A 12,568-nucleotide genomic window follows, 5' to 3' on the forward strand; every position below is an offset into this window, starting at 1 on the left:
AAATTTTATATTTTTCCATGACAAATTAATTTCACGGCAGGAAAAGCGAAGGAATTAATTTTTGAGATTTTGATAGAATTGTCTATTTACTACACAACAGAGGAGAAAGAAAAAGTGACTAAATTATTGAAGCAACCTCCTGTTTGCCAGATTTAACCCCTATTACTATTGTTAAAATTGAAGGAGTCTTCGTGTTACCAATTTTCCGGAAAATGATTCGGCATCATACCACCAAATTAATCTCAGGTGAAAATAGCGAGAAATTGCTTGTTTTACTAGTTCTCTTGGTTCCATATCGGGGACAATAAATGATCAGCGAGCCACCCTCGTGAAATTTGGAAACTGGCAAAAATCGTGATGAAACCTATTACACAAATTGATTGAAACCGATATTATAAGTTAATTAATTTTTCCATTTTAGAAAATAATTTATCTACGAAATGTGCATTAAAAATGGATCGTTTCAATGAAACAGAAATAATTACACTTTGTCTTGTTACTGGCATTTTCACAATGACAAAGATTCAAACCGATTAAACAATAATCAACTGATTTGTGCCACACGAATTATTTCACTCCCTTCTTTTTTCATTTGCGCAAATTCATTTTTTTAAATTAATTTTAAATTTCACACCTCAAATAGAATAAAAGGTGTAAAATAATAATAATAATAAGAACGACAGTGGTAATACAATTAGAATTAAGTTTGCAGCAGTCGTAATTAAAGAAATATAATTATAATAACGATAAAAATAGAATAAACAAATATAATAATTCGATCTGTGAAGTTAAGCAGTGTAGAACGCGGTCAGTGTTTGGATGGGTGGCCGCCGAAGGAAATCGGCTTCCGTTGTAACATTTTACAGCTTCATTACCTGATTTTAGTATCGTCTCTAATCCTTGATGTTGTGTAATACCAAATGAATAGCAATTTCAAAGGATTTATTATAAATAAATCCGGCCTTGATGCTATGCCCCTTTTTTATAAACCAGGGAACTGTTTCGCATGTTAATTCACGACATGAATCATCCATTTTTATAATAATTATTATTTAATAATTATTAGAATTTTCACAATTAAAACAAAAAACTGTAGTATTTGGACACACAATTTTGTTGCGTTGAACTATGTCGAGCCGTTGAAGCCGTCAAATCAGATGTCAATAGTCAAATATAAAATTATTAAATCTTAACGTCAGTTGTGAGTTCGATGTCTCAATTGTTTTGCTTGTGATTTGCTTCATTTTTTCTATATTCTAATTACTTTTCATCTTACAACAGTCTTTATTAAAAAACTGTCATTAATGGACTTACATAACCTTTGTTTTGGTTTTGGTACTACAATATGCTATACTCGTAGAGCGGCAAAAAGCAAATATATTCGAATTCCAGAGGACTCTTGGTATACATACATTCTTTTATAGACACTTTGTGGAACGGTGTTAGATAGGTATTTACCTAACCGTTACCATTTGTATACCTGTAAAACAGTGTACAATAAACAGTTTACTTACTTACTTACTTACTTACTTTGTAGATTGTGAATCGTGTGTTTTCTAATTTGCAGATTGTTTTGTTTTATAAAAGTTTTGCTTTTAGTAGTACGATGTTAGCTGTGGTATTCACAAAATCTAAGCATTATTTACTAATACCGTGATTTGTGATCGTGAGGCCCATAAATATTTTTCACTTGTCACAACTTTTTTATTGCAATCTTTCGTCATTTCCCCTTTGTTTATTTAATGGATATAATGTTTTCATGTTTGTTTTTAGTTTTGAGTTCATTTAATTTCAATAAAGAGTTTTAATTTAATCTTGATAAATAATTTAATAAAGAATTGATGCAAGTTACAATTTGTCATGGTCATAATTGTGTAAGGTATTTTGTATCGACGAACGAAAACAAATCTAAATTATTACACAAGATGTTCGAGATGAAATGAATAAAATACCATAACCACAGTTTTGTAATTATTTTAACACCGAAGAGGCTAAAAAGTAACTTGGTCCAACGATGTGCAACAGGGCGTGAATTATGATAAATAGATCGATTTTTAAACAATAATAAGCCATCTGGTAAATCATGCCATAAATAATTTTTTAAAAAACCTGTAATGTATTATTGGAACCTAAATGGAACATCATTTATTATAATAACTAAGTTAAATACAAAAAATATTTACAATCGCCTTGCTTTTTTTAATAGTCTGTGACTGATACAAACGTTCTTATGTGCACTAATCTAAATTTTTATGATAGCAATTATTCACCCCACTGTTTTATTCGTAAAAAATGTGGTGTGTTACACACATTTGACTTTCAATAATTATAATAATTTATTTTGGGAAGGGTATTGAAAACCCAATTATAGGAATAGGTGAAAATCATAATGACAACATTAATATAACACTGGAATTAAATAATTCATTAGCGTAGGAGTTACCTAAGCAAAGCATTTAGTTCCGCAAAGAAAATAATTGAAAGTGTAACTACGTTTAGCGTTTAGCGTAGGAATCAACAATAAATTTGTTTCTAATAAATAGACACGTCAATACTACAATAATTAATCTAATCATAGAAAAATTTCGCTATCAAGGTTACTCGTTTAGGGTTTAAATAATATGTGCAAATAAATTTGCTTAATTGCTAAAATAGATGGAATATTGATGGACGAGACAAATTAAGAAATTTTCGTTGAGTCTGAATGTGTATTGCGTAAATAGGTGTAAAGTAGAAGAGCACAAACACTGTAAAAGTCTGTAGAATTTCCAACAAAGCTCTATATTTTACATGCTTTGATACACAGACCTCAAGGTGGTCGACGAAATAAAATGTACAAAGTGTTCCAAAAAGGTTGTGGTATCGTAAGGTGCTTGAATCGGAAAAAATAATTTGCCACCTTTCGACGATAAGGTCCTGCACTACACTCCACCAAACATAACCTCCAAGCCGGTAACAAATGTCAAATATCATTTCTGTCATTCATTGCCTGTTGTCATATTCAACAGTTCACAATAAAGTAAAAAGTCCCGGGTTTACCCAATGAAAACTAGTCAAAACATTTTATTGTTCTAAGGAGTTGTAATTGGTTTAAAATCATTACAAACTGATTTAGTTAATATTGTTTGGTTGATAAACCTAACCTCTTTTATACCTGTCATTTTGACGGTTCTTGATAGTTGGTATCACCACAGAATAGAGAATAATTGTTCTCTATTCTGTGGTATCACTTTTCAAGTATGGGTCAAAATTCAAAACACTCAAATTGTCAAAACATTCTACGATACCATAATCATTTTGGAACACTTTGTATAACCAAAAGTCACTCCCTGATCTTATCTCATCGAGTTAGGTTGGTTCTTTTAAGTGAGTAACTCAGAGTTGTATTTTGCTACTCGAATAGGTAACAACCTATCATTTGCTTTTATGTAAATTTTTTGGAAATATCTACACCACTAGACACAAGTTTCAAGTAAAGAGCAATTTCTGAGATGAAATGATATTAATAACATGATCAGTAAATATCAGAATAAGTAGTGGTCCCAAGTGAGAACCTTGAGGTACCCCGGATCGGGGAAAAATTATTGAAAAAATTGAAAGTTCTCTCCCAAATAATATTAAATATTTGGAGAATACAAATGATTGTACTATTAAATGATTTATTTGATCAAAGGTCTTATTAAAAGCGGTACAAATGATGTCAACTCCACTCCTGTCATTTACCGGGTGTTATGGAAGTCCACGTAATAAATTTAACCATCAATAGGACCCGTTAAAATAATTTTTTTTTTATTTATCATTTTTTCCGCAAATTCTTCAAAAAATTAAATCTAATTTGAACCCTACAATTCATACCGTCTCATGTGTTTACACATCCATTGATAACGAAGCACGAAAAAAAATTACTCGATTAAAATACTAGAATGAAAAACAGTAAAAACTGTTTGTATTAGAACAGCGATTGTTCTTTCTTCAAAAAAAACTGTAAAGTTTTTATCGCACAACAACATTTTCACTCACTTTTTTGTTTCAATTGATAATTATCCCATGAGCGAAGTGTCAAATTAGCGGTTACAAAAATGTAAAAAAAACATTCGATTAAAAAAAGAACAATATGTAAAAAATGTTTATCTACTTTGAGTTACAAATAGACTCATTATTATACCGAAAACAGTTTAATAATGAAGCATATTATTAAACTGTTTTTGGTAACTTTTAGCTTTTGTTATATTGGTAACATCAGCCGTTTGACGTCAGGCGTCAAGGTAACGAATGAAGCTACGAGGTACATTTAGTAAATATAACCTTACATTTTTGTGAAAAATGTATTCCTCTACGGAAAAATGTCTATTACCAACCCACGGGAAAGTCCCTAGTCTAATATGAAAGCTTGAGCAGCCGAAATTTCAGGGATTAGTAAAGCAAAGTAGATAAAATAGTATATTATACTCGTTTAATAAGACGTATTATCACATTCGTTCCATTAAAGCACTCTTCGCTACGCTCGTCGTGCTTTAAACACACTCATGTGATAATAAAGCGTTTTATTAAACTCGTATAATAATATACTATTATTTGAAAGAGTTCTATTGGTGGTTGAAGTAGACAAGATTACAAACTGTAGATCTCTTTTCGGTACATTCGTTAATAAATAAATCTATCCAAAAATGTTTGCGAAACTGTTGAGTATAGATATCGGTATTATCAATCATTATTTATTAGCTCAAATGATTTTATTCCTTGTGTTTTTTTATTGATTAATTTTCACCACCTTCAAAATGATGTATCTAAAATCTAGAGTTATTGAGGGTGGTAGGTTTGAAATGAAAGCATTGTATTTTATAATGAGATATGAGTGATAATAAAAATATTATATATGTAAAATGTTATTCTTATTACGTCCACTCACTTCAATTAATTGACAAACTTGATTGATGATTTTTTTTTTCATTTTTTATGGATTCTCATTTACTATAATAGGTACTCTTAAGGCTGTTTGACATGACGTTAAATTTATCATAAAATTCTGTAAAAATGACAAAGACAGACTATGATCTGATCGAGGTTCTCTCTCATTTTATAACAAATTTTATACAAAATTTATCATCGCCTTTAGAGGTTTCTTTATTACATTTTTTTTTTTTATTTTCAACGTCATATTTTTGTATGTATACTGATTCTTTATTTGAATAACAAAACAATGGCAGAGATGACAAATGTAATTTGAATTAGAACGAACACGACAAGAATTTGAATGTTTATTTATTATTACCGTTATTACTTATTTACGACCAAATATGCATCTTACAGTGACATTTGCAATTTAAGTTTATTTACAACCCAGCTTGTAACATTGTAAGTATTATGCCTATTCCATTAAGTTGTCAACTTGTGAATTAGTTATTATTATTGATTATTGCCGTAGTCATTATTTAATTATAAAACCCCATTTCAATTAATCAAAAGAGACACTTTGATTAATTTATGAAGTTTCGTAATTAATGTGTACCCGAACATATAAATATGATCCGACTAGTTCGTTTCTGCAAGTCAAAAGATATCCATCCACAAGTGTTGCCAACAAGACGTTCGTCATTAGTTTGAGTTAAAAGTCGGTGTTTTCTTTTTTAACAATAGAAACCGTGGGAGATATGATAAATGTGGGCAGCCGAGAGTATACCACAGCGACATGTATTTCTAAATTAATCATTGATAAATCACAATAACCGTAGAAAAAGACAATATTGCAATGGGAGTTGAACTGGGTGTTCGTAATAAAGAGTTTTACCCAAAAAGTAGAAAGGGTATTTAAGGGGTATTGAATTACAAAAATATGAATGGAATTGGTATAAGAAGACATTCTCGGTTGTTTTTTGAAAATTTTAAAATATAGTGCAAAGCTTCATATTATAGAACCAAGAAGAAAAGTCTAGTGTCCTCGGTTTTGTTGTGTCTTTTTGGACAGATTTCGTTTAGGATTAATGATTAAATGCCTTGGGTCCTGCAAAAATACCATATATACAACGGGACTATAGTGCCTTGTCATCCTTCTTGTAATTATTGTCCTCGCCGCGCTTACTCACTCACTGTAGTCCCTCTTCATACAGAGTGATCAACAAGAAAACAAGTCAAGAGTGCTACCTCACCCTTTATTTTATCGAAACGTCTGTCTTAACGTAATCGTACACATATGTATACTTGCTATACACAGTTGTTTTATTGGTTGTCTACCTCTCGAAAAATCTATTATTCATTAATTAATTATTATCAATCATTAATGTTTTATAAAACTCATTTTACTACTTAGCCTGCGATAATTTTTACTTACAATTACATACAAGAAATGTCCGTAAACTTTGCCGAAATCGAAAACTTTTTTTCAAGGTTAACGTCAACACCGAAAAATCTGTTTACCAGTGGCGTCGGGTTTGACAATAAAGCTGGTAAATTACCCATTCTTACGAATGTAAAATGTTGCTCTTGTGTATTTTATAAATTTTCTACATTATCAAATAATGATAATAAAATACACAATTATAATTTCAACGTCTTTAATTCATGGGGTATGATAAAGTAGCGTTTGAGACCACAAATTGTCTACGCCCATGCCTTGAACGGTTATTTGCATAAGATTCCGCTACGACATGATCGATAATTTGCAACGCCTGCTCTGTTTAATACACTATTTTCACTCCTCGGTAAAAAAAAAAAATCCAAAGGACTAAAGTGAACATAAACAAGGGGTTGTCATGGCAACCAACAACTGTCAAACCTGGCAAAATAAATGTCAAAGCAAATGTCATTATTTGTTGTTAATGAAGTTCTGAGCCCTCGGAAGCGGTGGAAGATGCCGCTGTCAAAATGACAAGATTTTGCTTGTTACAACAATTTTTATTCCAATTATTTGAGAGTGCAAAAATAGAGTTCATCCTAGGGGCTTAAAGTGCCTTTTAATTTCTTGTGTGATTTTCTTCATTCATATTCAGAAGTAAAAAGAGGGAATTGAAGGAGTGTTTGATTTTTCACACTCCCCATAATTAATTTGAATGATTTGATTAGCTTTTTTGAAATCACAAATTTTGTTGAGGCTGCGAAAGAGACACTTGGGGCCTCCTCAAATCGATTATCGAATTGTGCACAATCGAAATTAACCATCGATGATGAATTCACGTTTTGATAACAAATTAATCGTTTTTTTAACCAAATCAATCGACAGTGAATCGACGCTTCATTTCTGTTATCCATTTTAACGATTAATTGTAAAGAGAAAAAATCCTATCCGAGCGCCTACCAGATGTTAATTTTAGTTTTTAACGAGTGCGTGTTCAACGAATGAAGTGTATTTCATTATAGTGAAATTTTTTACTGATAAAATGTAACGAAAAAGTATCTACATTGTATTGAAAGAGCAACTATGTTACATGTTGCAACACGCTAACATTTTACGCCATGTTTAATCAATCGCGGTGGACTTGATCCCATAAAAACATTTTATAGCGCAAAAAACAACTGATAGCACAAACAGAAATCATCATTATGCTTTCGTTGTTAAATGAGCCACCGTAATTTGCACACGTTGTTCTGCTACACTCAATTGCAGCTTAAGTCCCGTGCTCGACACTCCTTTGAGCCATGTACATGCATGCACACGCATAATCTTGTCAATCTGATTGAATTATTGCTTTAATTATTTTTGTGTTAATTGCGTACTGTGGCTTACGATGTTAGACGGTGGTAAGTGTTTCCACCCACATTTTCCTTTTGTCGATGAACAAGTCGATAAAGTAATGAACGTAACCCTTCAAAATTATTTTTAGAGACGTTCCGATGGTCACTGAGGTCAAAAGCGTAATAACTGAAAAATTAAAGAAGAAGAAGAGGAAGAATGAAGAAATTACACGGGTCGACAAAATTTTACTTTATGAATGCGATTGTGAAATATTTCAATTTGGAAGATTTAAAGCTGCTTGCAGAATGTGCAGGTTGTTCTTTTTCGGGCACGCAAGGATCAGAAATAAAGAGGAAAAAGGAAAATAACTCAGTATCTGTAATATTTTAATTAACATTGGTCCTATTATTTTTTTCTATCAAAAAAATCGTTCTCAAAAGCTGCGAATGAATATTGCATCAGCAGTTACTAATGCCTTCTTGAAGAACGTTTTTTCTCTTCTTTTCCACTGTTTGTATCTACGTCCATTTTCCACTGTTTGTATCTCCGTCTATTTTCGGATTCCAAGAGTAATCTGCCATCAAGTTTACGTTCGACTGATCTTGCTTTCTTCTTTCTATTTCTTCGATATCTTCTTCACTGACAACACCAAGATTTTTAGGTAAAGTAGGCCAAGTGTGACAAAAAATTCGTTTTAAACTCACATTAGATTCCGAGTTTTGGAATTTTGTAACATTACTTCTACAGGGTTATTATAAATGTTTCTCTAACATCGTAGGTGGCCGTGTGCTTTTCTTAGGGGCGCTGCTACGCCAACTAAATGTTAGAAACACTTGTAATAACCCTGTACTATAGTCCAATTTTTACCCTTTTGAGGTGACGTCATTATCTAGTAACTTTACACGTATGTTTGAGCTAGGATCAGAAACAAATTTGAATTGATCATAATAATTAACTATAAATGTGTCAAATTTGTTGACAATTGCTTCGAAAGGTTATGTTTGTAATCAATGTAATAAGTGAAAGAAATTAAAAATTGTCAAATTGACAGAAGCATAAAATAACCTCAAAATGACCATCAATAAATAAACGTGCCTTTTTTTTTGTTTTTTTCTGTTTCTGTCGTTTCAATAAAGAGCAAGCGAGGAAGGAAATCGTGACGTCACCTCAAAAGGGTAAAAATTGGACTATAATAACGTGCGATCAATAAAAAAAAAATCGAGTTACATGGATTGCGCTATTCTGATGCTTTGATTGGTTCAAATCACCATTTTCGCCTACACTAATTTTTTTTTATTTGATCGCACTGTATTTTGTAATCAAGGCTTTTAGTGTTGCCAAGAAAATATTTAGTTACAATTTTGCTCTGCCGCCATTAACTTGTGGACAAATAAAAATTCTTTCTTAAAATATTGAAAACACTTACCCTTTTGTTTGTCCAAAACCCTTGTATATTGTTTCATTAAAGTAAATTTAATGTGAAGAATTGAGCAACTCATTTAGTTTGTTTGAAAAAGATTAAATAAGAGCAATTTATTCCTTCACTTTCGTGATATTTTTAATAATTCTTTCACAACTGACATCAGTTCATTTATCATTTATTCGAAAACAATACGTGCGGGGAAGATATTTACAAACATAAGTAATCATATTTGACGCTGTCCACTCAACAGCTTGGTGCTTCAAATTCTAGATTTATGTGAGTCTATTATTTTTTGTAAATTGGCCCTAGATTGAGATTAATGACAATAATATTAATAATAATTAATAACAACTAATTCCAAAGATGTTGACAATCGGTTACTACATGTTGGCTGTGAAATTTGCCACCTACAATCAATTATAGTGTAACTGTACTTTAAAAAAATATAAATATAAATGTAAATGTAAGATAACGTAATTTAAATTAAAAAAACCTCACAAATTAAATTTAAACCCCGCAACAAATTTCGTCTATTCAATCGATTAATATTTTATTGAAAAGTGATTAAAAAAATACAACAGCACAGCGGACAACACTGACACACTCGTCATTGTTGAATACTCTATTTTATAATAAATAACGCATTATCCGGTTTTAGGGAATAAGTCGTTTTTCTTGTTGGTAAAATCAGAAAGTGTGTATCTTAACGTGTAAAGAAAATATGTAAGTACAACTTGTTGCCGTAACTAATGTCATGCACGAGATAATCTTGAAAGACACTCTTTTGCTTTATTAGCCAACTCAAAACAAATCATTTGAAAAATAATAAACAATGAAAACTGCAAAGTGACAAGTGTAAGCTGTCAAATGTCAAATTTACAAATCTAGAAGAGGCGGCAAATCGATACGTATACCTACCATAAATCACAGCCAACTATGATGTAAGAAACATTTATAATAACCCTGTACAAATTGATTAATAACAAAAGAGATAAGAGGCGGCTGTGGAAAGCTACATTTCTGAAAACGTGGGGCGTAAGCGTAACTTAATATGTAAACTGTCACTTGTCAATTTTCATATTTTAAAAAGTGAATTTTACTCGAGAATACAAAATATTCCTGACAGAATCATATTTGCAAAATGAGAACGAAGAAAACGATGACCGGATTTACCAGTCGCAACGGTTCTTTTTATCATCAGTTTATCACTGTTAGTACGATTAAAGCTACGCCATGCGTTTTCAGAAATTGTGTTTTCCATAGCCGCCCCTTATATTTTTTTGTACTACTTTAATAAAGAAAATGTATATGACTAATTAGAGGAAAAAATGTACTTCCAACAAATTATTATTGTTGCACTCACAGGATTTTAGACAACTCTAAATAGATCTTCACCAAAACACTTACTGAAGACAACAGTGGTACACAATAATTGAACAGTCTTTAAAAAATTAAATTTTGTCATTTTCAAAAGACTACTTGAATTAATTTTTATTTCACAATCAGTTTTTGTTTGAGTGTACTACTCATACTGACAAATAAAAGTTTTTCAAGCGGAATAAAATATGATAACGAACGTGTAGGAGGATACACAAAAGAATGTATTGGCGTTAATAGAAAAGTAGGGAAGTAGGTATATAAAAAAAAACAAGTAGGAAATTGTACCATTTTCCAAGATATGGAAAAAAAATTAAGTAATTTTCCTGATTCAGCCAATGAGATGTTCCATTTTTCTAACTCTATAATTATTTCAGTAACAACATGAACTAGCAACTGCTGACATAAATCCCGTTGCTTAAAATTTCTAAAGCTTGTTAATTACCTAATTTACCACGATACAGCAAATTGTAACGAGTGTTCAAAAACTGTCAAGTTTGGAGTTAGCCACGACTCGAAACATGTTCGTCGTTGCTTGACCCACACAAACTAAAATTAAACTTACGACTATGAACAAAACGTCAACTGTGTCTTGAGACGTACAAACAAAAACGCACAAACTATTCCATCCGCATTAGATTCTGCGTGCAGGTTACAAATTCGTTGATCGTTCTTGAATGAACCTAGATACAGATTGTTTGCACTTCTTTGGTTGCAATTAAAAATGATTCACTTGACAGATTTTCCGATAAAACTCCTACCATTAAATGTAAAATCACCCACAATATTTCCTTGATTTATTTTGTTAAATTTGTCGCATTATTACCTTACAACAGTCACCAGTCACCTACCCAATTTCTCGAAATGTAATTTCACCTGGAATAATTTTCTTACAATATTTACTTAAATGTTAAAGTTAGAGGTATTTATATGGAAATATGTAAATAAATATAAAGGAATCACTGCTTGGCGTACGCTTGGATCTTCCAAGATGATTTTCTTCCATCCACAAAGTACGTTTTCCCAAGAGATGTCCATTTAAAAAACACAAATAACAATTAAGAATACTGAGCTACTGCTTAGAATGTCAATAATAATTTACTAAACTGACTTACTGATTTTGTCAGAATTTTTACGTTTTTTCATCACGGTTTCCTCGAACAAATTTCTTCTATTTAACAACTCAGCTGGCAACTACTCACAGCAGAATGAAAAGAAATCGAGATCTTGTTATCTTAAGTACCATCCCACCTACAGATTTATTTCCAGATAGTTGGTAATATATAATCTTGCTTTCAATTTCATCCCACTTTCTTCCTTCCAAGGTAATAAATAAATAATAGTTATTTATGCAACGCATTTCTGTGTAAATTGGGCTTTTCTAATTGCCCGAGGGACAAGAATAAAACACGAGTGTAGCGAGGGTTTTAGACCTCGAGGGCAATTAGAAAAGCCCAATTTACCCAGAAACGAGTTGCATACAAAATTTTATTGTTTGAAACGACGTCCCTGAAGCTTCCAAATCTTTTAAAAATGGTTTCGCATTTGCTTTTGACAGTTTTGACAAATTTTTCAAGACCTGTCAGAAATGTAACGTTGAATGTGTTGTCTAGGGCGACGGTTCGTTATCTGCGCATTTTGCTTTAGGGCAGTTAAGAGGCAGTTTACAAAGGGGAAAAATGAGAATTTATGACAGTTGAAAACAATAATTTTATTGCGAAACCATTTTTAAAAGATTTGGAAGTTGTAGGGACGTCGTTCCAAACAATAAAATTTTGTATGCAACTCGTTTCTGGGTAAATTGCACTTTTCTAATTCCCCTCGAGTCCTTAAAACCCTCGCTACGCTCGTGTTTTAATCTTGTCCCTCGGGCAATTAGAAAAGCCTCGTTGCATGAAAAGCCTCGTTGCATAAGTAACTATTAGAAAAACTAACGGGTCTTCAAATAAATTTATATTTAGAGCAACCTATGGAAATTCAATTGTTTGCAACATTTTTCAAGCGTAGAAAATGATACAAGAAACGTCTGACATTTTAACGAAATAAAATTAGGTTAGAAAATATTTTTAATTTTTGTAGTGCATTCTCCCTATTCCCCC

The 12,568-nt window shown here is 31.6% G+C and overlaps 1 long non-coding RNA gene across 1 annotated transcript; it reads left to right on the forward strand.

The window, feature by feature from the left end:
• The first annotated feature begins 7,209 nt into the window (after positions 1 to 7,209).
• LOC138124714 (uncharacterized) lies at positions 7,210 to 7,975 on the forward strand. The gene is made up of 2 exons (XR_011157251.1): positions 7,210 to 7,734; positions 7,818 to 7,975. It is a non-coding gene; the product is annotated as an uncharacterized lncRNA (long non-coding RNA).
• The last annotated feature ends 4,593 nt before the right edge of the window (positions 7,976 to 12,568 follow it).

Source organism: Tenebrio molitor, chromosome 2 (assembly GCF_963966145.1).
Source record: "Tenebrio molitor chromosome 2, icTenMoli1.1, whole genome shotgun sequence".
NCBI lineage: Eukaryota > Metazoa > Arthropoda > Insecta > Coleoptera > Tenebrionidae > Tenebrio > Tenebrio molitor.